The sequence below is a fragment of the Dendrobates tinctorius genome, unplaced genomic scaffold, assembly GCF_039654945.1.
Source record: "Dendrobates tinctorius isolate UK_male_01 unplaced genomic scaffold, ASM3965494v1 ptg000107l, whole genome shotgun sequence".
NCBI classification, from domain to species: Eukaryota; Metazoa; Chordata; class Amphibia; order Anura; family Dendrobatidae; genus Dendrobates; species Dendrobates tinctorius.
Window position 1 is genome coordinate 19,159,279 of NW_027361775.1, and position 26,024 is coordinate 19,185,302.

Genomic DNA, 26,024 nt, shown 5'->3' on the forward strand with positions numbered 1-26,024 from the left:
AATTTTTTGGAGCCTCTGGAACTACCCGAGCCAGAGGTTCCACCCCCAGAGCCCATGGAGGTGTCTCGCGCCATTCTCCAGGCGTGTCTGGCACAAGACTCCAGTTGCGGTTATCATTGTCAACACGCTGTTTCTCAGGACAACAGTACCCCGCAACGGCCAAACTCTGTGTCATGATCCCAGTGCAGGTTTTTTGTGCTGCACACCGAGGGTTAATGTCTGGAGCTCTGTGCAGGTTTTGACCTGCACACTTGGGGTTAATGATTGTGGCCTCTTTCTGGTTCTGGGAGAGCTTCATAAACCCCTGGGTAGCTTCTATCCCTGCCAGTTATACTTTTGCCTTTGGCCTAGTGTGCTGACCCCCGTGTGCATGTGTGTTGCTATAGCTTGTTTATATGGTTCTGACCCGATTCTGTTTCCCGTTGTGAGTTTGCCTGTTGATTTTGTACTGTGTTATTATCTGTGTATGACTCATTGCCTGTGACCTGACAACTCTCTGCTCGCCCCTCTTGTACCTTTGCAGCTATCTCTGTGTGTGACTCATTGGCTACGTCCTGACTATTCTCACTGTCTATGCCCCCGGGTAACTTTGTCTCGCAGTTACTCTGCTAGGAATTGTCTTGCAGCTCCTAGCTCTGTGGAGTTTAGGCCACGCCTCTAGCAGTCACGTGCTTCAGCTCCTGCGGCTCTGAAGTACACATCTATTCGGTTGCTGCCCGCTCCACAGGTAGCTTTGAGCACAGTTCGCTTTACTCAGGACACGCGCACTGGCTCAGTGAGCAAGTTCAATGCGGTGTCCTTGACATTATAACTGGCCTACAATTTTTTTTTTTTTTTTTTCTCACTGCTGCAGCATGGACCCTATGTGTGCTTTATCTGAGCAGGTGAAAAGCTTGAGTCACTGCAGAGGCTTAGTTTGGAACACCAAGCTCTGGCCCAGTCCCAACGGTGGGTTGAGGACTCAGTTCAGGAGGTACTTTCCGCAGGCTTCCAGCAGGTGGGGAATAGAGATGTCATTTTAGTCCCACCTGAATCCCCGGTTAAATTGCCAGATATATTTTCTGGTAACAAGGATGATTTCAGGGCATTTAAGGAGGGCTGTAAGCTTTTTTTTTCTTTGAGACCCCGCTCCTCTGGGGATGAGAAACAGAGGGTGGGGGTGGGGATGTCCCTGCTTAGGGGGTTCCCACAAGCCTGGGCATTCTCGCTTTCCTCTTCTGCCCCTGAGAGAATGTCTGTGGATGCATTTTTTGAAGCCTTAGGGCTTATTTATGATGAGCCTGATAGAGTGCGGTTGGCTGAGGACAAAGTCATGAGTGTCTGTCAGGGGGAGCACTCGGCCGAATGGTTCTGTACTGAATTCAGACGTTGGGCAGCGGAGATTTCCTGGAGTGATGCCGCCCTTCGGGGGCTGTTCCACAGAGGCCTGTGTGAATGTCTGAAGGATGCTTTGGCACTTCATCCTCCACCTGACTCCCTGGAGGATGCCATGGTCCAAGCGGTTCGCATGGATCGCAGGCTGCGGGCTAGAGGCATTATGCAACGGGAAACACCCTTATTTTTCAGTGGAGATGAAACCCAGGCTCTTCCTATGGCTATGGAGGTGAGCGCTGTCACCTGTGAGGGAAAGGAAAGAAGACGCCGTCGGGAAAAGCAGTTGTGCTTTTATTGTGGGAAATCTGGACATTGGAAGAAGGACTGCCCCTCCTGTCCGTCATCCTCCAAGATGGCGGGAAACGACTAGGTCTGGGTAGTAATCGAGGAGGCTACCCAGACCTTCAGGTACAATTTTCCTCATGTGCAAAAATGGTGCTGCAGGTGGAACTGGAACTTGGTTATGGTCCTGTTCAGACTACTGCTTTTATTGACTGCGGTTCGGCTGTGAACCTGATTGATACCAAGGTTATGACTCTTAATAAGATAGGGACAGTCAGGCTTCACGGTCCTGTTAAACTTGTGGCAATTGACTCATCTCCTCTTACACAAGACGGTATCTGTTGCAGGTCTGAACTTTTTTCTCTAAAAGTGAGTTCCACTCATGTGGAGAAACTAAGTTGTCTGGTGGTAGATAACTTGCCGGCAGGACTGGTACTGGGGATGCCTTGGCTTCAACGCCATAATCCTACCATTGATTGGGTTACAAGGGAAATCACTCAATGGGGATGCAATAATAAATGTGGTAACCGGGGACATCTTGTTAACGCTGTTAAATCTTTGTCTGTGTCGTCTGTCGATCTGGAAGGTATTCCAGAGTACCTGAAAGATTTCGAAGACGTTTTTTCCGAAAGTGAGGCTGAGGCGCTGCCACCACATAGACCCTATGATTGTGCCATTGATTTAGTACCTGGAGCCAAGTTACCTAAGGCTCGATTGTTCAATTTGTCTGGGCCTGAGCGCCAAGCCATGAAGGAGTACATAGCTGAGAGTCTCCGCAAAGGGCATATCAGGCCTTCTGTGTCACCTGTGGCAGCAGGGTTCTTCTTTGTGAAGAAAAAAGATGGTGGTTTGCAGCCGTGCCTCGACTTTCGGGAACTGAACAAGATAACGGTTAGGAACTCTTACCCGCTTCCCCTCATCCCAGACTTATGTAACCAGTTAGCTGGGGCCCAATGGTTCTCCAAGTTAGATCTGCGGGGGACCTACAATCTGATAAGGGTTCGGGAAGGGGACGAGTGGAAAACGGCATTCCTCACATCAGAAGAACTCTTTGAGAACCTGGTAATGCCATTTGGGTTAACTAATGCACCTGCTATTTTCCAAAATTTCATCAATGTTGTGTTTTCTGATCTGATAGGCCGTTTTGTAATTATTTATTTGGATGATATTTTGGTGTATTCCCCGGACAGTCAATCTCACTTGCAACATCTAAAGACAGTTCTCCAGAGACTCAGGGAGAACCAATTGTTCGCCAAATTGGAAAAGTGTTCGTTTTTTGTACAGGAGCTGTCTTTTTTGGGGTTGATTGTGTCCTGTGAGGGGTTTCGTATGGATCCTAAGAAGGTGCTGGCGATCGCTAACTGGGTTCAGCCTCGAGATCTTAAGGGGCTCCAACGCTTCTTAGGATTTGCAAACTATTACCGGAGATTCATTAAAGGTTTCTCACAAGTGGTTAAACCACTCACGGATCTTACCCAGAAGGGAGCTGATGTAAAAAATTGGTCTGTCCTCGCTAAGGAATCCTTCTCAGCGATTAAGAAATGTTTTATGTCTGCCCCGGTGTTGGTGCAACCTGACCCGTCCAAACCATTCATTGTGGAGGTGGATGCTTCTGAAGTGGGGGTGGGGGCTGTGCTATCCCAGGGTCCGGCCACCCTTACCAATCTCAAACCCTGTGCCTCCTTCTCCAAGAAGTTCTCTTCAGCTGAGAAAAACTATGACGTAGGCATTAGAGAACTTCTTGCGGTCAAGCTGGCGTTTGAGGAATGGAGGCACTTTTTGGAAGGGGCGGCTCACCCTATCACGGTTGTCACGGATCACAAAAATTTGGCATACCTTGAATCTGCTAGGAGGCTTACTCCTAGACAGGTCCGTTGGTCACTTTTTTTTTCACGATTTCAGTTCTCAATTACTTTTCGACTGGGGTCCAAAAATGTTAAAGCGGATGCCCTGTCCAGAAGTTTTGATCCAGTGTCTCCCCCTGAGCCGCCGTCCTCCATTCTTCCTCCAGGGGTGGTAGTGGCGGGGGTCTCAACTGAGTTGGAACAAGAAATCCTAAGGGCTCAGGCCCTAGCTCCGGCAACCAGGCCAAGCAATAAACTGTTTGTTCCAGATGCATTGCGGCCTAGACTTCTGCAGGAGTTTCATGATTCTAGGCTGAGTGCTCATCCAGGTATCACGGCCACTAGAGAGGCAGTAGCCAGGGGTTTTTGGTGGCCTTCATTAAGGTCCGATGTCAAGGAATTTGTGTCTGCTTGTGGCATGTGTGCCCGTTCCAAAAGCTCGCATAACCGACCGGCTGGGGAACTCATACCTTTACCGGTTCCTGATAGGCCATGGACTCATCTTTGTACTGCGTTATTATCTGTGTATGACTCATTGCCTGTGACCTGACAACTCTCTGCTCGCCCCTCTTGTACCTTGCAGCTATCTCTGTGTGTGACTCATTGGCTACGTCCTGACTATTCTCACTGTCTATGCCCCCGGGTAACTTTGTCTCGCAGTTACTCTGCTAGGAATTGTCTTGCAGCTCCTAGCTCTGTGGAGTTTAGGCCACGCCTCTAGCAGTCACGTGCTTCAGCTCCTGCGGCTCTGAAGTACGCATCTATTCGGTTGCTGCCCGCTCCACAGGTAGCTTTGAGCACAGTTCGCTTTACTCAGGACACGCGCACTGGCTCAGTGAGCAAGTTCAGTGCGGTGTCCTTGACACTCTGTGCTGCCGGGCAAGACCCTTGTTCCTCCTCACCTTCGGCCGAAGGTTCTCGCGTGGGCACACGCGTCCAGGAGGGGTGGTCACTGTGGCTATATGCAGACCACAAAACTCCTGGCAGGGTCTTACTGGTGGCCGCACAGGGCTCGGGATGTTAAAAAATATATTCGGGCCTGCGCCTTTTGTGCTCGGAATAGCCTCTCTAAACGAAGGGTGGAGACACCTGCCGACACACGGTGGCGTTCCACTTTAACTTCCGCTCCCGTCATCTCCCACGGGTCCCTTCTCAAACCTGGTGACTTTGCCGCCCCTAATGCCTTCCACTTGTCCCGGTTCTCTCTGTCACCTACCGGGACATCTGACTTGCCTTCGGACGAGTCTGAGGTCTAGACCTCTGATGGGCACAAGTTGCTGGATCAGAAGGCTCAGGGGGGAGGGCGCCCTAGGAGGGGGGTAATGTTAGGTGTCGGATTTCTGCATTTACTCTGCAGGGATCCAGACCCTCACATTCTGCAGTCTCCTGCTGTTTATCTACTGCAGAGGAGATTGCAGAGGAGATTGCCTTACAGCAAATCTCTCCTGAGGCTGCTGCGTCACAAAACCAGTCACGTTACAGCGATATTGCTAGCGATATCGCTATTTGTAACGGGCCCTTAAGTCCTTCTGTCCTCCTACTGAGCATGCTCATGGGACAATCTCCCATTGGAGATCGGGAGTCGTGCTCAGGTCCCGCCCCAGATTTCATTGGTCCATCTCAGAAATCTGGAGGCTTGCGGAAGGTCCCGGCTGCTATACAAGATGTGCATGGCTGTTCCGCCATGCGCTAGTATAGACTTACTTGCTGCTGTGTGATTCTGGTGAATGACTCATTATAAAACCCCTTCCCTCTGATATTATGTATGTGGTTAGGGACTGAGTTAGAATCAGCGCCAGCCCTCCTCTGCTGCAACATCCACAGCTGCTAGCATCCGGCATTGCGCTTGCATCATAGCTTTGTCGTTTAGCGGCAGTGTCCACACCGCGCTGCAGTAGCAGCTCTCCTTAGCGTCCGCAGCTGCGACCCGCACACACGGTAGGTCTAGACGGACGTAGTGCCGCCGCCTTGGGCTACTCCTGTGACCTGATACCGTGTGTGTATTTATACTGAGTACTGTGACCTCAACAGGCTCAGTCTTTGTGTTTGTGTTTTTTGGTATCTCTGTCTGCACATTCAATTCAATATTAAGAAATTTTATTTTCTGCTGACTAAAGCTGTATGTCAACTTGATGTTGGACTCGTTGCGATTCAAACCTGACATAAATAAATGTAGATCAATGACTGTCCCTTGCCAAAAAAATAAAATGTCGTCAATAAACCGAAACCAACCATGGATCTGGTGAACGGCATGTGCACCATCAATCATTAGACTACACTCCCAGTAGCCAAGAAACAAATTTTCATAAGATGGCGCACATGCCGCTCCCATCGCAGTCCCCCGTTTTTGTAAAAAGAACCGATGCTTGAAAGTAAAGAAATTATGCGTCAGAATGAATCACAACAAGTCCAACGCCAATTCACTTAAATCAGCATCCATATTGCTGGATTCTAAATAAGATTGTACAGCTCGCATCCCGTCCTCATGATGTATACTTGTATAGAGTGATACCACATCGGCCACTACGAGCAATGTATCTGAATCGAGAGACAGGCCGCCAACCCACTGCAGGACGTCCGTGGTGTCTCTGACAAAGGAGGGCAGCGTTTCCACTTGTGATTTTAAGTAATGGTCAATAAATATTAAGATTTCCTGCTGTCAGCGCCGCACTTATGTTGCACCTAGGTCTCTTTTTGACACTCTACCATATTTATGGTTGTGTTAATCTGTCCATTTCTAAATATATTTTTTTGTGTCTACTAATAAAATAATGAGGTGATTTTATCTGAGGATATAGACTCTTTTTTCATGCACGTCTACAAGTTTGGAGGAGTTTTGCTTTGGCTAATGCCATCTGGTGGTTTGGTTATTCTTTCTGACCGCTATTTATTATTATGATTTCTGCCATTGGGATTTTGTATTACTCTTTTCCTCTCTTACTGGAAAAGATTTAAAAGGGGAAATTACGAAGATTATTTTGCATAACAGTTTAAAAAACCTGAGGCGTAAGATGCGGAGAATTTATTAATGTGAATTTGTCACCATGTTTTTACTACCTCATCTGAGAGCATCATAACGTAGTGACAGAGACCCTGATTCCAGCGATGCCTCACTTAGTTTACTGAGTGAAGCAGTTGTCATACAGTCATAGGTTTTTCTTCTGTAAATGAAGCAGAGCTCAGAAAGCTATCCCCACCCACACCACCGATTGGCAGCTTTTTGTGTAATTTATATTGAAAGTAAGCTGCTAATCAGTGCTGGAGGTGTGATTGGACCAGGAAGCATATGGGCAGCAAGTCAGGCAGTGATTATTTCCTGCTGATAAAGCACTAATTGTATTGAAACAACAGCACATAGCCTCATAAATGACACATCACTGAAATCAGGGTCTCAGAACCTAGCTCATACTGTCCTCAGATTACATAGCAAAAACCTGCTGACAGATTCACTTTTAGAGTTTCAAAATTCTAATAACATTATGATTATTTTAAGTCTCTACTTACCTGTATTAATGAGCATACAGCCCTGACATTTCACACTGTATGCCATCTATAAAACATACAACAATATATAACTTATTGAATCCCTTTGTAAAAAGATGTGTACGGCAAGGTATATGTAGTTTTCCTAGACAGCTGTGTATTCAAAAGTATAGTGGACTACAGTAATTGTTAGTACACTGACAAAAGACTTACTTCAGGCAAATGCACACGACACTGTAGCAAAAGACGCTGCAGGAATATGTGAGGCAATGCTTTTCTGCCAGCATCTTTTCCTGTTGTTTTCTTGCATTTTTTTTACTGTTGTGTATAAGGCCAACGTCACATGAGCATATAACACAGCCAAATGCTATGCGATAAAATACCGCAGGGAACTCTGCCCAGTGTTATTCTATGGGGCAGCTCACATCTGCGATTATTTTCTCATGTCGATTCAGCATGAGAGAACAATCTCTGCATGCTGCAATTAAAGTACATTCAAGAATCGAATCACACTCACCCATATACAGTGGGTACAGAAAGTATTCAGACTGCTTCAAATTTTTCACTCTTTGATTCATTGCAGCCATTTGGTAAATTCAAAAAAGTTCATTTTTTTCTCATTAATGTACACTCTGCACCCCATCTTCACATTTTTGCAAATTTATTAAAAAGGAAAAACTGAAATATCACATGGTCATAAGTATTCAGACCCTTTGCTCAGTATTGAGTAGAAGCACCCTTTTGAGCTTGTACAGCCATGAGTCTTCTTGTGAATGATGCAGCAAGTTGTTCACACCTGGATTTGGGGATTCTCTGCCATTCTTCCTTGCAGATCCTCTCCAGTTCCGTCAGGTTGGATGGTGAACGTTGGGGACAGCCATTTTCAGGTCTCTCCAGAGATGCTCAGTTGGGTTTAGGTCAGGGCTCTGGCTGGGCCAGTCAAGAATGGTCACAGAGTTATTCTGAAGCCAATCACTTGTTATTTTAGCTGTGTGCTTAGGGTCGTTGTCTGGTTGGAAGGTGAACCTTCGGCCAAGTCTGAGGTCCAGAGCACTCTGGAAGAGGTTTTCATCCAGGATATCTCTGTACTTGGCCGCATTTGTGTTTCCTTCAATTGCAACCGGTCATCCTGTCCCTGCAGCTGAAAAACACCACCATAGCATGATGCTGCCACCACCATGTTTCACTGTTGGGATTGTATTGGGCAGGTGATGAGCAGTGCCTGGTTTTCTCCACACATACCGCTTAGAGTTATCACCAAAATGTTCTATCTTCGTCTCATCAGACTAGAGAATTTTATTTCTCATAGTCTGGGAGTCCTTCATGTGTTTTTTAGCAAACTCTATGCAGGCTTACATATGTCTTGCACTGAGGAGAGGCTTCCGTCAGGCCACTCTGCCATAAAGGCCTGACTGGTGGAGGGTTGCAGTGACAGTTGACTTTGTGGAACTTTCTCCCATTTCCATACTGCATTTGTGGAGCTCAGCCACAGCGACCTTGGGGTTCTTCTTTACCTCACTCACCAAGGCTTTTCACCCACGATTGCTCAGTTTGGCTGAACGGCCAGGTCCAGGAAGACTTCTGGTGATCCCAAACTTCTTCCATTTAAGGATTATGGAGGCCACTGTGCTCTTAGGAACCTTGAGTACTGCAGAAATTCTTTTGTAACCTTGGCCAGATCTGTGCCTTGCCACAGTTCTGTCTCTGAGCTCCTTGGCCAGATCCTTTGACCTCATGATTCTAATTTGGTCTGACATGCACTGTGAGCTGTGAGGTCTTATATAGACAGGTGTGTGCCTTTCCAAATCAAGTCCTATCCGTTTAATTAAACTGGACTAAAATGAAGGAGTAGAACCATCTTAAGTAAGATCACAAGGAAATGGGCAGCATGTGACTTAAATATGAGTGTCTGAGAAAAGGGCCTGAATACTTATGACCATGTGATATTTCAGTTTTTTTTTTTTAATAAATTTGCAAAAATTTCTACATTTCTGCTTTTTTCAGTCAATATGGAGTGCAGAGTGTACATTAATGAGGAAAAAATGGAACTGTTTTGAATTTACCAAACGGCTGCAATGAAACAAAGAGTGAAAAATTTAAAGGGGTCTGAATACTGTCCGTACCCACTGTAAGACTACGGGTGAGTGTGAAACATTGGACTGCACTTGGATGTCATCTGAGTGCACTGCAAATACCATGGATGCCAGCAATGGAGCAGATGGAGAAATTAATTTTTCCATCATCTCCGAACCGGCGCTGCAATTCTCTCATGCGAGAGGATCAGAGCACAGTAGCATGACAGTCATCTTACTCTCGCAGCAAAGTTTGAGTCGAGTGTCATTAGCATATCGCATCGGATACTATACGTTAATGTGACCCTGGCCTAACACAGAGCATGGCTTCCAAGCTGCCTGAAGAAAGGTCACACCACTTCTTTTACCAACTTTGCGGCTTTCAAAGCCTGAAACTGTTAAAGAAGCTGAATGGACTGAATACATGCACAGTGAGTCGCTTTTTATACTGAAGTGCTTATGTTCATTACTTTTAGCGTACTTTAACCCCTAAACGACCACAGATACACCTTTTAATGGCAGCTGTTAAGGGTACTTATTCCTCAGCACCAAACAAGTTTTGAGTCAGTTTTTATCGTTCCCAGCATTGCGGTGAATAATGGCAACCACAAAAAAAGCATCTGATTTCCCATTTATTTCTCTCTTCTCTGATATGACCTAGCATACCAGAGGAGAGATAAATGGGGTTCCCCTGAGCCCCTCCGATACCTCCAGTGTCGCTGGACCCTCCGGCTATGTCCCCCGACCCTCAGCGTCTTCTTCTGGCAAGAAAATGGCGGGCGCATGAAGAGTGCACCCGCCGAGATCTGCCAGCCGGCACCCCGTAACAATAGATTTCTCCTATTGTTTCATTTTGATCACTGTGATAAACCCTATCACAGTGATCAAAATAAAAAAATAGTAAATCAAACCCCCCTTTATCACCCTCTTAGTTAGGTAAAAATAATAAAATAAAAAAATGTATTTTTTCATTTTTCCATTAGCATTAGAGTTGGGACTAAGGTTAGGGATGGGCTAGGGTAAGGGGTTGGGGTTAGGGTTAGAGGGTTATGGTTGTGGTTAGGGTTGGGATTAGGGTTAGGGGTGTGTTGGGGTTATGATTGGGGTTAGGGCTGGAGTTAGAATTGGGGGGGTTCCACTGTTTAGGTACATCAGGGGGTCTCCAAATGTGACATAGCGCCACCATTTGATTCCAGCCAATTTTGCATTCAAAAAGTCAAATGGTGCTCCCTTCCTTCTGAGCCCTGTCATGCACCCAAACAGTGGCTTTCCCCCACATACGAGGTATCAGCGTACTCAGGAGAAATTGCACAACAAATTTGGTGGTCCATTTTCTCTTGCTACCCTTGTAAAAATAAAAAAAGTTTGAGTCTAAAGTAAATTTTTTTGCTTTAGTTCCTGTGAAGCACCTGAAAGGTTAATAGACTTCTTGAATGTGGTTTTGCACATCTTGAGGGGTGCAGTTTTTATAATGCTGTCACTTTTGGGTATTTTCTGTTATATTGACGCCCCCAAACTCACTTCAAATGTGAGCTGGTCCCTAAAAAAAATGATTTTGTAAATTTTGTTGGAAAAATGAAAAATTGCTGGTCAACTTAAAGAAGAGATTGTGCGAAATGTTATTTATTATTTTGTGCGATATGACTCTCTGATTTAAGGGCACAAAAATTAAAAGTTTTAAAATTGCAAAATTTTCAAAAGCTTCGCCAAATTTCCGTTTTTTTCATAAATAAACGCAAGTCATATTGAAGAAATCTTACCACTAACATGAAGTACAAAAAAACAATCTCAGAATCAGTGGGATACGTTGAAGCGTTCTAGAGCTGTAACCTCATAAAGTGACAATGGTCAGAATTGTAAAAATTGGTTCGGTCATTAAGTTCAAAATTGGCTCAGTCACTAAGGGGTTAAGTGCCTTTTTATTTGTATTTCGAAGCGGGCCCCTCTGAAAAGATGTGTGCACACACCCTTACGCATAGAACCCGACTTAATTACAAAAGGGGCTTCATATGTGTCATGTCATTTGAAACCTATGAGCATGTTTGGCCAAAAATGTGACGTGAACACTACTAAGGCCACGCTCATACGGCAGCATTTGGTGAGTTTTACATCAGTATTTGTAAGCCAAAACCAGGAGTGGGTGATAAATACAGAACTACAGAAATACTTTTCCTTTTTCCTCTGATTGTCCCGCTCCTGGTTTTGACTTACAAATAGTGAGGCAAAAACCTGACCAAATACTTCTATGTGAGCGTAGTCGAAGAAGTAGTAGTGAGCATGCATTAGTACTACAGCAATCATTTCCAAAAGAATGAAACGTATCATTTTGTTAAACAAAAAGGGCATTTTAACTCATATTCGTTATCGGCAGTGTCCAGTGAGAATGATACATCCCGTTTGGCTAAATCTATACAAGAAGACGCCTGTATTGTGACATGAGCCATCAGAAAGAGTTCATATCTTCAAGGGCTTTATGATTCATTACATACAGACAACCGTCATGATGAGTATTCTGTTACAACGTTTCTAGACAAGAGGAAGTTCCCTGAAATTTAGCCTGAGGTCCTAGACTATTTACGCTAAAGAGAAAAAAAAGGTACCGGAACTCAAAAGAGAAAAAGTTATGGAAGTAGATGTTTAACAACAGATAAATCTTGACGGATAGATAGAGATAGATAGATAATAGATAAATAGAGTGATAGATAGATAGATAGATAGATAGATAGATAGATAGATAGATATGGGATAGATAGATTTTCAAAAGAAAAAGTTATGGAAGTAGATCTTGATGGATAGATAGATAATAGATAGATAGATAGATAGATAGATAGATAGATAATAGATAGATATGAGGTAGCTAGATAGATATGAGATAGATACAGTAGATAGATAGATAATAGATATGAGATAGATAGAGAGATAGATACGAGATAGACAGATAGATAATACAGTATATGTGAGATTGATAGGTAGATAGATAGATAGATAGATAGATACAAGATAGAGAGATAGATAATATATGTTAGATAAATAGATAGATAGATAGATAGATAGATAAATTTACCTCTGTTTTCACATTTAAAAGAAAAATTAAGACATCAAATACTACAAAAGACAATAGTAGTCTGAACACTACATTTTTTCAGCTGCATTTTTTGTACAGAAAACTCACTGTACTTAACATTTGAACCAAAGTGAATGTGATTTCTTTTACACTTATGCCCACTGTGCATTTATAGATCTTTACTGTGCGTTTTCGGTGCCTTTTGTCACCTATGGGCTTCTATAAAAAAAAAAGTTTGTAAAACCATCTTAATAAAAGATCATCTAAAAAAGACCCAAAACACCTTAAAAAAAAAAAAAAAAAAAAAAAGCCTTCAGCAAAAACACAATAATAAGAGCAGAATGCTATTGAATATTTTGGCACAGACACTGTAGTAAAAAAAAACGCAGCGAGGAAAAAAAATGCATTGTTTTTGCATGTGGGAACATTGTTTTAATGTGTCAAACAAAAGAAAAGCAAAAGAAATTCTTTAGTTTCAAGGACAAATGTGGGTTTCTGCTGAGTCAGTTCAGGCTGAACAGATTTTTATCATTTATTGGCATTTTGAAAAGCAAACGATATTAAACGACATAACTGAATGGGGCACACTGACAAAACAAGGCTTACCTAACATATCACATTTACTGTAATCACTTTTGACATTCTTCTTATCTTAATGGGTTCATATATAATGTGTTGTCCCTATAGATTAACTCCCTTTGATGATTCAGCATAGTAACGAAGCTAAAAGGTGAAAATCACAGTCTCACATAGTAATTATTCACTAGCAGACTCCCTCATAAATAATCTATTTAAGTGTCAAGTTTGCTAGACAGAATTCATAAGGCCATCAGCAAGTCTTACCACCGGAGGTGACCAAGCTCCACGCTCCTTTCATGAACAAATAGCCTCCTTTTGTACTAGAGAAAAGATGGTCAGTATCACTAGGAATTGCTATAGGTAGACTTTTTTTGTCTTTATTTCTGCAGTATGAAAATTTATACCATTGGGTTTGGTTTTTTGCAAGTTGATTTACTTATTTTAATTGCACCATTTTTTGATACATAGTGGGTGGGTAAGTGGTTCAAACAAGTTTAAGCAAGTTTAATGAATTTGAATATTCTAAAAAAAAAAACACACAAAAGCATATCTCATTTCGGTAGAGGGTTGGTAGGGGGGTGGAACAGCGCTAGACAAAAGTGTTACATTGAAAGATGGCCAGATGTATCAAGCATAATGCAACAGATGAATGCTGTGCATTCATGCTGCATTCAGGTCCATTCATGCTGTGCATTCATGCTGCATTCAGGTCCATTCATTCTGTGCATTCATGCTGCATTCAGATCCATTCATGCTGCATTCAGATCCATTCATGCTGTGCATTCATGCTGCATTCAGATCCATTCATGCTGTGCATTCATGCTGCATTCAGATCCATTCATGCTGTGCATTCATGCTGCATTCAGATCCATTCATGCTGTGCATTCATGCTGCATTCAGATCCATTCATGCTGTGCATTCATGCTGCATTCAGATCCATTCATGCTGCGCATTCATGCTGCATTTAGGTCCGTTAATACAACTGACGTCAGCACGCACGTCGCCGGCGTATGACGTCATTATCTTTTGCCAGCGAGTGTGCACTTGAACTGCATGGAGGGATCATCGCTGCAGGAGCCTGGCCAGGTAAGGAGAAAGTTTTTTTATGTTTATTGAAAGCAGTACGTGAGCAGGATGGGAGCACGCTAGCAGGATGTGAGACACGGTGGCAGGATGGGAGACACGGTGGCAGGATGGGAGACATGGTGGTAGGATAGGAGACACAGTGGCAGGATGGGAGACACAGGGGCAGGATGGGAGACAAGGTGGCAAGATGGAGATAGATGGGGCAGTATGGTAGACACGGCATGATGGGAGACACAGGGGCAGGATGGGAGACAAGGTGGCAAGATGGAGACAGATGGGGCAGTATGGTAGACACGGCATGATGGGAGACACAGTGGCAGGATGGGAGTCACGGTGGCTGGATGGGAGACAGGTGGTAGAATGAGAGACACAGTTGGCAGGATGGGATACACGGGGCAGGATGGGAGACACAGGGGGCAGGATGGGAGACACAGGGGGCAGGATGGAGACACAGGAGGCAGGATGGAAACACAGGGAGCAGGATGGGAGACATAGGGGCAGGATCATGGAACACGATGGAGACAGATGGGGCAGGATAACGGGGCAGGATCACAGGGCAGCATGGAGACAGATGGGGCAGGATGGAGACAGATGCGGCAGGATGGAGACAGATGGGGCAGGATCATAGGGAAGGATGGAGACAGATGGGGCAGGATCATGGGGTAGTATGGAGACACATGGTGCAGGATCATGGGGCAGGATGGAGACACATGGTACAGGATCATGGGCAGGATGGATACAATAGAGACAGATGGGGCAGGATCATGGGGCAGATGGGGCCAGATCATAGGGCAGATGGGGCAGGATCATGAGACAGATGGGGCAAGATCATGGGACAGATGGAGTAGGATCATGTGACAGATGGGGCAGGATCTTCTGTGTATGGTGAAATTTGTATTTTTTTTATTAATGATCAGTATTGTAGTATTCAGTCACTATGTGGTGATAATATGTGGTCTGGTCATGGTGTGGTGGTATTTGTTCCTTACATGTGGTATTTTTAGTGACCATGTGGTGGTAATATGTGATCTGGACATGGTGCGGTGGTATTTGTCCCAGTATGTGACTTTATTCAGTCACTGTGGTGGTAATATGTGGTCTGGACATGGTGTGGTGGTATTTGTTCCTTGTATGTGGCATTATAGGTCACTATGTGGTGTGAATATGGTGTCTGGTCATGGTGCTGTGGTATTTGTCCCTTGTATGTGATATTACTGGTCATTTTAAAAATTGAAAAATAAATAAAAATATACTTAAATTGTATTGGAAACTTTAACAAATGATTAATAGGATAGAGTAGAGTAGAGCTCAGCCAAAAGAGTCTACCTTGTCGTTTTGGTGGCTTAAAAAATCTTTTGGTCAAAGAAAAAGCTGCTGGCTACATGTGTGATCTGGTGATGGGAACTGTTAGGCTATGTGTCCACGTAGCGTATAAAACCGGACTCCTTCCCAGAAAACGCGTGTTTTTTGCGCCATTTTTTTGCGGTTATTTTTGCATTTTTGCCGCGATTTTCGAGTGCGGAATTCAAGCACTTTCCAAGCGATTTGAAGCATCGCTTGGAAAGTGATTGACAGGTTGGTCTCACTCGTCAAACATAGTGCTTGACAAGTGTGACCAACTTTTTACTATTGAGGCTGCCTATGCGGCATCAATAGTAAAAGATAGAATGTTAAAAATAATTTAAAAAAAATAAAAAAATCGGGTTATATTCACCTTCCGGCGTCCCGCACAGCCTTCCCGGGCCTCAGCGATGCTTCCGTTCCCAGTAATGCCTTGTGGCAGCGGCAAGGGACTGTGATGACGTGAAGTCACGCGAGACCGCTACAGTATCGCGAGACCTTTGATGACAAGGCATTACTGGGAACGGGAGCATTGCAGAGGCCCGGGATGGTGGTGCGGGACGCCGGAAGGTGAATATAACCCGATTTTTTTATTTTTTATTCTTTTGTTACAGGGATATGGTACCCAGGGCCTGGAGGACAGTCTCCTCTCCTCCACACCGTGGGTACCTTCCGCACATGAGACGCTCACTTTGCGCATGGTGGGCATAGCCACATGTGGGAAGTAAGCGGATCTCATGCATTCCTATGGGTGCAGAATCGCGGCAATTGTTTGCAGAATCGCAGCGGTTCTGCAAAAAGAATGAGCATGCTGCGTTTTTTTCCGTGATGCGATTCCGTCGTGGAAAAAAAAGCAGCATTAGCACAGCATGTGCGGAATGCCATAGGAATGCATGGGGTGCGTTCAGTATGAGTTTTTTAAGTGTTTTCGCAGCGTATTCGTACCGAAAATCGAGGCAAAAACGCTTAAAAAACGCAATGTGGGCACACAGGCTTAATATGTGATTGGTGAGAAGTGGAGTTTTTCCAAGACAGAGTGGTGGGACTGTGGAGTCAAGGGGTGGAGTCTCAATGGGGCCCCTAAAATGTTGCCAGTATAGGGCCCCGAAATTCCTAGTGGCAGCCCTGGCCTTATTGACACCCCCATTACTAACCCCATAGTCATATTGTATAAAAACAGACACCCAGAAAAAGTCCTTTAATCGAAATGACTCCTTTAATAAATCTAAATTAAGCCATACATATGATCTTACCCATTTCAGCAACGTCATTGTCGTCTGCAAAAAAGTTTAAAAAAACCCAAACAATATCCCTCACCTTTCCGCAGAGATGATGATAATCTGTTTGTCCCGTGATGGGCCAGCTCTGCTACATCGACTGTAGCTGGCAGGCTGCATGGTTGCATGATACGACCATACAGACTGTCATCCAGCAGAGACACTGAGCAGCGTGTGCTCAGTGTGTCTCCCGGTGAACTCCTATTCCCTGTCTGATAGCATTGCGAACATGAGAAAGTTTTCCAGTCCGCAGTGCCGTCAGACGGGTCCTGGGAGTTCACAGCCAATGAAACCTTTCTGACGCCAGCATGAGCGCGGTGGGAAAACTTTGCGGCTGCTGAGTTGCCGGCTATTTACATACACATATATATTATAACATAGCACAATACCCATATAAATAACCAGGGCACAAAAACTGATGCAAATAGAAAATCACAAGAGAAACTCCAGTATAAAGTGCCAATAAAATTATCCTTTATTTAAATTCATTAAGAGTAGTTCACAAAATGATCACACAAAAAATTCTTATAAAATTAATAAGGTCACTACTTGTCAATAATAGGGGAACTAACCAACATATTTGGACCTAAGACTCATATAATCAGTGCCTATATGAAATCCTTCACTATAGCCTCTAAAATATCCTGTCCTCAGTACCAGTCATGTCCAAATCAGGCTAATATAACAAAGATTGAGGTGGCACTTACATGAGTGATGGTCTCCTATAAGTGGTATCCCCAAGCGCCCCAACCCGCGTTTCATCTCTTCGTCAGAAGACCATATGTTGGTTAGTTCCCCTATTATTGACAAGTAGTGACCTTATTAATTTTATAAGAATTTTTTGTGTGATCATTTTGTGAACTACTCTTAATGAGTTTAAATAAAGGATAATTTTATTGGCACTTTATACTGGAGTTTCTCTTGTGATTACATATATATATATGTTTGTATTTGTCACTCTGATTTTACTGTACGTGGCACATGATTTGCCGGCTTTTATTCTATCTATTATATACAGTCATATGTAAAAGTTTGGGCACCCCTATTAATGTTAACCTTTTTTCTTTATAACAATTTTGTTTTTTGCAACAGGTATTTCAGTTTCATATATCTAATAACTGATGGACTCAGCTATATTTCTGGATTCAAATGAGGTTTATTGTACTAACAGAAAATGTGCAATCTGCATTTAAACAAAATTTGACCGGTGCAAAAGTATGGGCACCCTTATCATTTTCTTGATTTGAACACTCCTAACTACTTTTTACTGACTTCCTGAAGCACTAAATTTGGTTTTGTAACCTCATTGAGCTTTGAACTTCATAGCCAGGTGTATCAAATCATGAGAAAAGGTATTTAAAGTGGCCACTTGCAAGTAGTTCTCCTATTTGATTCTCCTATGAAGAGTGGCATCATGGGCTCCTCAAAACAACTCTCAAATGATCTGAAAACAAAGCTTATTCAACATAGCTTTTCAGGGGAAGGATACAAAAAGTTGTCTCAGAGATTTAACCTGTCAGTTTCCACTGTGAGGAACATAGTAAGGAAATGGAAGAACACAGGTACAGTTCTTGTTAAGCCCAGAAGTGGCAGACCAAGAAAAATATCAGAAAGGCAGAGAAGAAGAATGGTGAGAACAGTCAAGGACAGTCCACAGACCACCTCCAAAGACCTGCAGCATCATCTTGCTGCAGATGGTGTCACTGTGCATCGGTCAACAATACAGCGCATGCATAACACCTTTTTGTATGACCAAACAACTCAATCTTTGTTTCATCAGTCCACAGGACCTTCTTCCAAAATGTAACTGGCTTGTCCAAATGTGCTTTTGCAGACCTCAGGCGACTCTGTTTGTGGCGTGCTTGCAGAAACGGCTTCTTTCGCATCACTCTCCCATACAGCTTCTCCTTGTGCAAAGTGCGCTGTATTGTTGACCGATGCACAGTGACACCATCTGCAGCAAGATGATGCTGCAGGTCTTTGGAGGTGGTCTGTGGATTGTCCTCGACTGTTCTCACCATTCTTCTTCTCTGCCTTTCTGATATTTTTCTTGGCCTGCCACTTCTGGGCTTAACAAGAACTGTACCTGTGTTCTTCCATTTCCTTACTATGCTCCTCACAGTGGAAACTGACAGGTTAAATCTCTGAGACAACATTTTGTATCCTTCCCCTGAAAAGCTATGTTGAATAATCTTTGTTTTCAGATCATTTGAGAGTTGTTTTGAGGAGCCCATGATGCCACTCTTCATAGGAGAATCAAATAGGAGAACTACTTGCAATTGGCCACTTTAAATACCTTTTCTCATGATTTGATACACCTGGCTATGAAGATCAAAGCTCAATGAGGTTACAAAACCAATTTAGTGCTTCAGGAAGTCAGTAAAAAGTAGTTAGGAGTGTTCAAATCAAGAAAATGATAAGGGTGCCCATACTTTTGCACCGGTGAAATTTTGTTTAAATGCAGATTGCACATTTTCTGTTAGTACAATAAACCTCATTTGAATCCAGAAATATAACTGAGTCCATCAGTTATTAGATATATGAAACTGAAATACCTGTTGCAAAAACCAAAATTGTTATAAAGAAAAAAGGTTAACATTAATAGGGGTGCCCAAACTTTTACATATGACTGTATGTGTGTGTGTTTTGAAGAATATTTGCTTTGAAAACAATGTGTAAATGGCTTAGACAATTGCTCTATGTAAAAGCTCATGTTAAAATCTCATTGCAATCAGATAGCAATCGCTCTGCATTCGGATGTAAATCGGATGCTAGGTGTGAGAAATCGGATCATACTTGCATGAAACTTGCATTACACTCATGCGACTCTCGGCAGGGGAGATTTGGACCAATTTTTCATACGTTTAGTGTGACTCTAGCTTAAGGCCACATTCACACATCCAGTATTTGGTGAGTTTTTTACCCCAGTATTTGTAAGCCCAAAGCAGGAGTGGGTGAAAAATGCAGAAGAGGTTCAAATGTTTCTATTATGCTTTTCCTTTGATTCTTCCACTCCTGGTTTTGGCTTACAAATACTTGGGTAAAAATCTCACCAAATACTCAATGTGTGCACATGGCATAAGACATATCCTCCTTCTTTTCCCTGAACCTGTTTACATAGGGATGTAGGGCATACCATGCCACAGAGTTCTAGCCATAAATTCAGTGCACATATAATTAGAGAATTGATAGTCAAGGACAGAAACACTGACATAGACAAGCCATAAGAGGAAGTCAAGGACATAGAACAAATTTAAGTCAAAAGATTACCCAGAGATACAAAGGACAGAAAAACAGCAAAATTCCCAGGAAAGGTTAAAAGGTTACTTGACCCTTTAAATTCTTCTGAACTCATTACAGTATATACAACAGAGGTTAAAAAGAAAGCCTGCAGGAGCAGCTATGAGCACAAAGGAGCTGGAATGAAGACAGGTAAGTATGCCGTGAATGCTGTTACTGTTACAAACTGTTCTGTAAATGGTGGTAATTGTGAGACACACAGTGATTCCACACACAATACTGACATACCATGCTACACATTGCTCAGGTTACACAGCTCCAGTGCCCAGTACTGGCTGCACACCTACGTGGTGTACATGTATGTACGGATGTAGAGTGCACCAACTCCCTGTGCATTGGACACGTTTAATTCTGTCCTGAACAGCAAACAGCCATAAGGCTCTCATACAGATTCGACTAATTTTGCCCAAACCTGCCAATATCGATGGGTTCAGCTGACATCCTTATGTATATGAGGGCGCAAGTCAACTGATGGTCAGGTGAGAAGCTGATCAAGTATGTCCGATTTCTGACTGCTGATCCTTTTATTCTCCGGGAGATAAGCCGCTGGCACAGATGTCTCATAGAGAACACAGGAGCATTAGACCAAACGAGCGCTCCTGAGTATGGGAAAGACGGCCATGATGGCAGTAAGATGAAGCATCATTTGTCAGACATCCATCTGATGTGTATGGTGGGCTTCACTCACTGTACTGCTGATAGGCACGCTATTCTTAAAGGCAAATGTGGGCATTGGCTATTAGAAACTTTTGACAGTAATGAAAAGCATTATTAATTAGACAGACTCAGAAGAATGATAAAAAATATCATAGTTCTAAGTTTTATTGACATTATCACACTCCATACTTAGCATTATAAGGGAGAGTGGTGCCCCCAAAATAGAATCACTATAGGAAATGATGATGAGAAAAGCTTCCTTCTCAGAGAGTCCGAAGCCATAACTAGATCTAGCCATTTTCTGCAGAATTATTCCATGTAAAGGAAGTAAAATCTAATGCTCTGAACAGACTCCCACACAGTGGTGTATTGTTAAGTGCAGGATACTTTCTTACAATAAACGATCATAAAATGACAAGTTACAGACACAGTAAACCACTGGATAATGAAAAAAAAATATTATACAAAGCAGAGCTTCAGAGAGCAAAGTCCGCAGTACTGATGAGTATGCAGCCAGCTATGTAAAGAGTTCGGGACATTTTTGTTTATTGTCTTCAGACATAATCACCATAGTCCACGACAGGAGTTAGGGTTGTGAATACATTATAGGAAAATGCAGAGATCTGTAAGACGTTTAACAGAAGTTAATTGTATTTTATATGTACAATAGAATTTCCCTAAAAAGCTATGCAGCCTGAATTTATCAAAACTGTTGTTTTCTGGTTAAACGGTTTTCTTTCATTGGTTAAAAGGATTCCAATCTATTAATATTGTGGCGGCAGCATAGGAGCACAGAGTCCACACTTAGGTTGCATTACAGTAGACAAACATTCTGTTTTTGGTTGGAAAGAGCGTCACTCTTGTATATAACTAGTAAGAAAAGGTTACCAGGTCACCTCACCTTTGATAAAGAACCTTGGTGAGAGCTTGAAACGCCTTGCCTTTGATTAGATTGTGGATCTACTTTTTAAATTATTTGAATAAATTTGGAAATTTTAAGGAGCTGAAATCTTCCCCCTTTTTGTCCTCTTGTCCATAGTCTGTGTCCGGTATTGCAGCACAGCCCTATTCATTTAAATGGAGCTTACCTACATTATCAGAAAGAGCCCATGGATTTAAGTGGATCTAATCTCATAAAGAACACCAACCTTTTAATACATGCAGTACTGTAGTCTAAAATTCTGTCTAAAATTTGGCCAAAAGTATCCCTATCGATCTAACTCCTAGCAATGTATTTCTAGAATATGTGTATATGCTTTTTGTTAACAGTATAGCCCATATTTGTATATTTCATGTTCTACAGCATGACGTTGGCATAAAATTAGTTTACCTTTCTCAATACACCTTCCTCCACAAACCAGTGTAAAAGCTTGTCCTCCGTTTCCACCTACTGTAGTATCTGAATTGGTCATTATACATTCATCATCCACATAGCATCACCAGAAGATGGAAACAGGAGGGCTACCTGTAACAGCTGGCAAGAATTATGCACTTTCTGATCTTAAAAGAAGAGACAACTTTCCCTCTGCAGCACTGGAAGAGCACAGTTGATTTAAAGCTGGAAGAGACCAGGAGCTATTAATGCTCACCAGCAATCCAGCCCGATTCAGAGCAGTGCTTACAAGCTCTATTAAAAAGAGATTGTAAGCACTGCTCATTTTCGGCCACAACTGCATGACGCCAAGAGTGATCTCTAAAGAAGTGCACAATAAAATAAATTGCAATTTTACCCATTAAAGAGAACCTGTCAGCAGGATTTTGCTAAGTAAAGTACAGACAAGGCCATATTGGTGCTGTAATACTGATTAAAATGATACCTGTGTTGAAGAAATCCGTTTGTGGTTTTTGTGTAATCTTTGTGTGACATATTAGGGCATCGAGGTGGGACTGTGGGTAGGGTCTTTTCTTGATGCTCTGGCCCTTCGTCTGCCTCCTGTTTTTGAATGACAGGTCACTGATCCATCAGTGAATTCTGCTGAATTCTGCTGAGTAGCAGCCTTCACAGGAGAACTACCAAAGTCCAGGAGAAGCAACCCTGCACCCCCGGGATTGAGTGGTGCTGGAGATCAAGGAGGCCAGCCAGTGCTTTCAAAGACGTCAGGACTCCAGCGAAATCTGTCCAGCTGCATGGATCATGGGGTCCCGCGTGGTTCAAGAAGTGACCAACTGCCAGAAGACATAAGTTAGGGTTCAGAAGAGGGAGGTCTTCAGATGATCCTTAGGTGCCAGTGCTGGGAAGAGAGCTGAGGTAATTTCCTGTTAAGCCTGAGATGCCGTGGATGTCAAGGTCCAGGCTGAGAGGAGTTTTAGTGCATGTATAGTACTGTATGCAGCAAGAGTGAGGAGAGCTACTACTCACTGCCAGAAAAGAGCTGGGCTCATTACACCATGAGGGGCTGATGGCACAGTATAATGAATAACTGCGGAAAGCTGTAATCATCATCAAATGTTCCAGTAAAAACAAGTTTTTTCCTGTTGCACCTGAGGTCTGAACATTGCTTATTGAGAAGGGCTGATCCTGCATCCCTTCCACAGCTTCTCTCTTTTTATTCTCCTGAGGACGGCCCACCAGCTGGAGAGACCACCGTGACCATTGGCCGCCATTATGCCCCAGCAAGGTGGAGGCCGATCCAGACACATAATAATAATAAGAATCTATAATAATAATCTTCTCCTGAGTTATATTATACTCACCGGGGGGCGGTCCGGTCCAGGTCCAATGGGTGTTGCGGTCTGGTCCGGCGCCTCCCATCTTCTAGCGATGACGTCCTCTTCTTTGCTTCTCGTCGCGGCTCCGGCGCAGGCGTACTGCTCTGCCCTGTTAAGGGCAGAGCAGGGTACTGCAGTGCGCAGGCGCTGGACCTCTCTGACCTTTCCCGGCGCCTGCACACTGCAGTACTCTGTTCTGCCCTCAACAGACCCGGACCGCCCCGCCCGGTAAGTACAATCTAACTTGTTTTTCTTATCTTTCAGGTTTCATCGGGGGCTTATCTATAGCATTACAGAATGCTGTAGATAAGCCCCTGATGGTGGTGGCCGCATCTTATATGCCAAAAAATAGGTGACAGATTCCCTTTAAGAGTCAGGCTGAATATTCCTAGTAGTCTAGGTTGGTTTGAGCTTAATATGTTTTGTTCTTCATAGCCTAGGGTAATTTAGGTCTTACATTTATTTATTAACAATGGGGGTCTAAGATGGTTGAGGGATTAATTACTGTTATTTCTGGTATTTTAAGAAAGTTTATGTGTTAATAATAAAATCCCAATTTCTTTTTTTATTGTTTGGCTTGAAAAGGGCTATTTATGGCCAAAATGTGGCCATTTTGCCATGTTGGAAATTTTATAATGAAGATGTAATAAAGGAAGTTTACTTTAAGATATTTCTTGGAAATGCCTTGGAAAACCTTTTTTGTTACAATAAAAAAATCCTTAGTAGTCTAGGGTGAAGTCAATATTAATAGTAACATTCCTGATGGTCTAGAACAGGGGTGGGCAATTAATTTTCTCGAGGGGCCACCAAGACTAGGGTTGAACCAAAGGGCTGAAATGAATTATTTAATTCTGCTCAACATTAATATTAACATAGTTTATAATTATTATTTTATGTTAGTTTTATACATGTTCCACTAGAGCTTATTGTAGCTGGTTCTTACATGTAATAGCAGCTATTCAAAGCAATATCATTTACTACATTTTCTAAAGTTTATAAATTATACTGCTCCTATTATTTAAATCTTGCCCCTCGATCAACAGCTCCCTCCGCACAGAACCACCAAAACATTATGCTGTTCCCACACCCCTTCCACACATAGTATGATGCCCCCACAGTCCCCAACTAAGCATGATGCCCTTACACACAGTATGATCCCCCCACAGGCTAAGATACAGTATGCTGCCCCATAGCCCACCAAATAGATTGATGCTCCCACAATACATTCCATACACAGTATGCTGCCCCGCAACTACCCAAACAGTATGATGTTGCTCACATAATATAATGTCCCAACATATCCCCCTACAAGGGAATGACAATTAAAAAAACAATAATAATAATAATTACCATACTACTCACCTAGTTTCATTCCTCCAATGCACTTCTCCAGTCTGTGCTGTGTACAGACTGAGGATCCGCACAGCAGGCGCAGCAGGCGCAAACTATTGATGTCATCACACCTGCTGCCATGAGTTTCAGTCACAGAGGTTGAATGGTTGAACAGCTCCCTTCTCCACCATTATATTCACTGGTATCTGCATTCTGGGAATAAAAATATCAGCAAATTCAAGACACCAGGGAGGCTGCAGTGCTGCAGTGAGACATTTCCTGCCCTCTGGCTTCCCCGGTCAGGGGTAGGACAGGAACAGCCAAGAGGTTGGAGATGTAGCCCATGACCGCAGTTTGTCAAAGTCTGGTCAATAGCAACAGAAAAATTACAGCTTTAAAAATTAGATCATTAAATAGACTTGTTAAAAACATCCAAATAACACCACAAAATTACATTACATATAAAATATTAATTACATATGAAATGGGGGAACAGCAGCAGCTCCTTAAAAAAACAGTAGAGTAGGTGTCATGGTTTGAACAGGGTTCTTGCCCTGCACTCACAGGGTCAAGTGTTCGTGGCCTCTTTCTGGATCTGGGAGGGGTATTTATACTCACTCTTTACCAGGGTTCTCTGTCAGCTATACTGTTGTTCTGGTGTGTCTGACCCCTGGTGTGCGTGTATTCTGCGTTGCTTGTTTGCTTCCCGTGTATGACCCGGCCTGTTCCCTCACTCTGTACTCCGTCTCTCGCTTTGGTACTATTGTCTTCTCCGGTTCTGACCTCCTGGCTTGGCTATCGTTACTCCGTTACAGTTTGTCCCTATTGTACCGTCTATTGCCCGTTCTGGTTTTCTGACCTATTGCTACGTCCTGACTATCCATTCTGTCTAACCCTTTGGTACTGTATTGCTATCTTGTGCTTTGACCCTGGCTTCATCTGGTTTCTGTCTCTATGCCCCTTGGTAACATTGTCCTGTAGTTACCTTTCTAGGAGTTTCCCTGCAGCTTCTAGAGCTGTGGAGCTTAGGCCACACCCCCAGCAGTCATGTGCTTCAGGTCCTGATACTCTGAAGCACGCATCGTCACCGCTGCTGCCCTGCTCCACAGGTATCTTTGAGCACTGTCTTTGTACTCCAGACACCCGCACTAGCTCAGTGAGCAAGTGCAGTGCGGGGCTCCTGACAGTAGGAAGGGAAAAGGGCACCTACAGAGTCCCTGTCAGACCCTAATACTTATTTACCACTACCTGAGCCACGGAGGCTCAGGTTGGCATCCTAAGATTGTGTACTGGCACCCACCACTCAATGTTGGCTAAGCCCTAATATTACCTAATAAGGCTACTAAAGTCGAGAGAATACAAAATAGCAATAAATAATTTCTTAGCTTATTGATAATGCTATGGGAATAACAAACAGAACAGCACACAGTATATAATCATAGATAAAATATGCCTCCATAATGTAAAAAAATGTAGGGTGCGAACCTCCACGCTCCAGGAAGGGCTAACTATGTAAACTATGTATTAGGGACTTACAGTAATGCTGTAGGTGCTCTTTCCCCTTCCTAGCCTATTGTTTTTCATGTGCATCCTCCTGCTCCCCCTTTTTATATGTATGATTTTG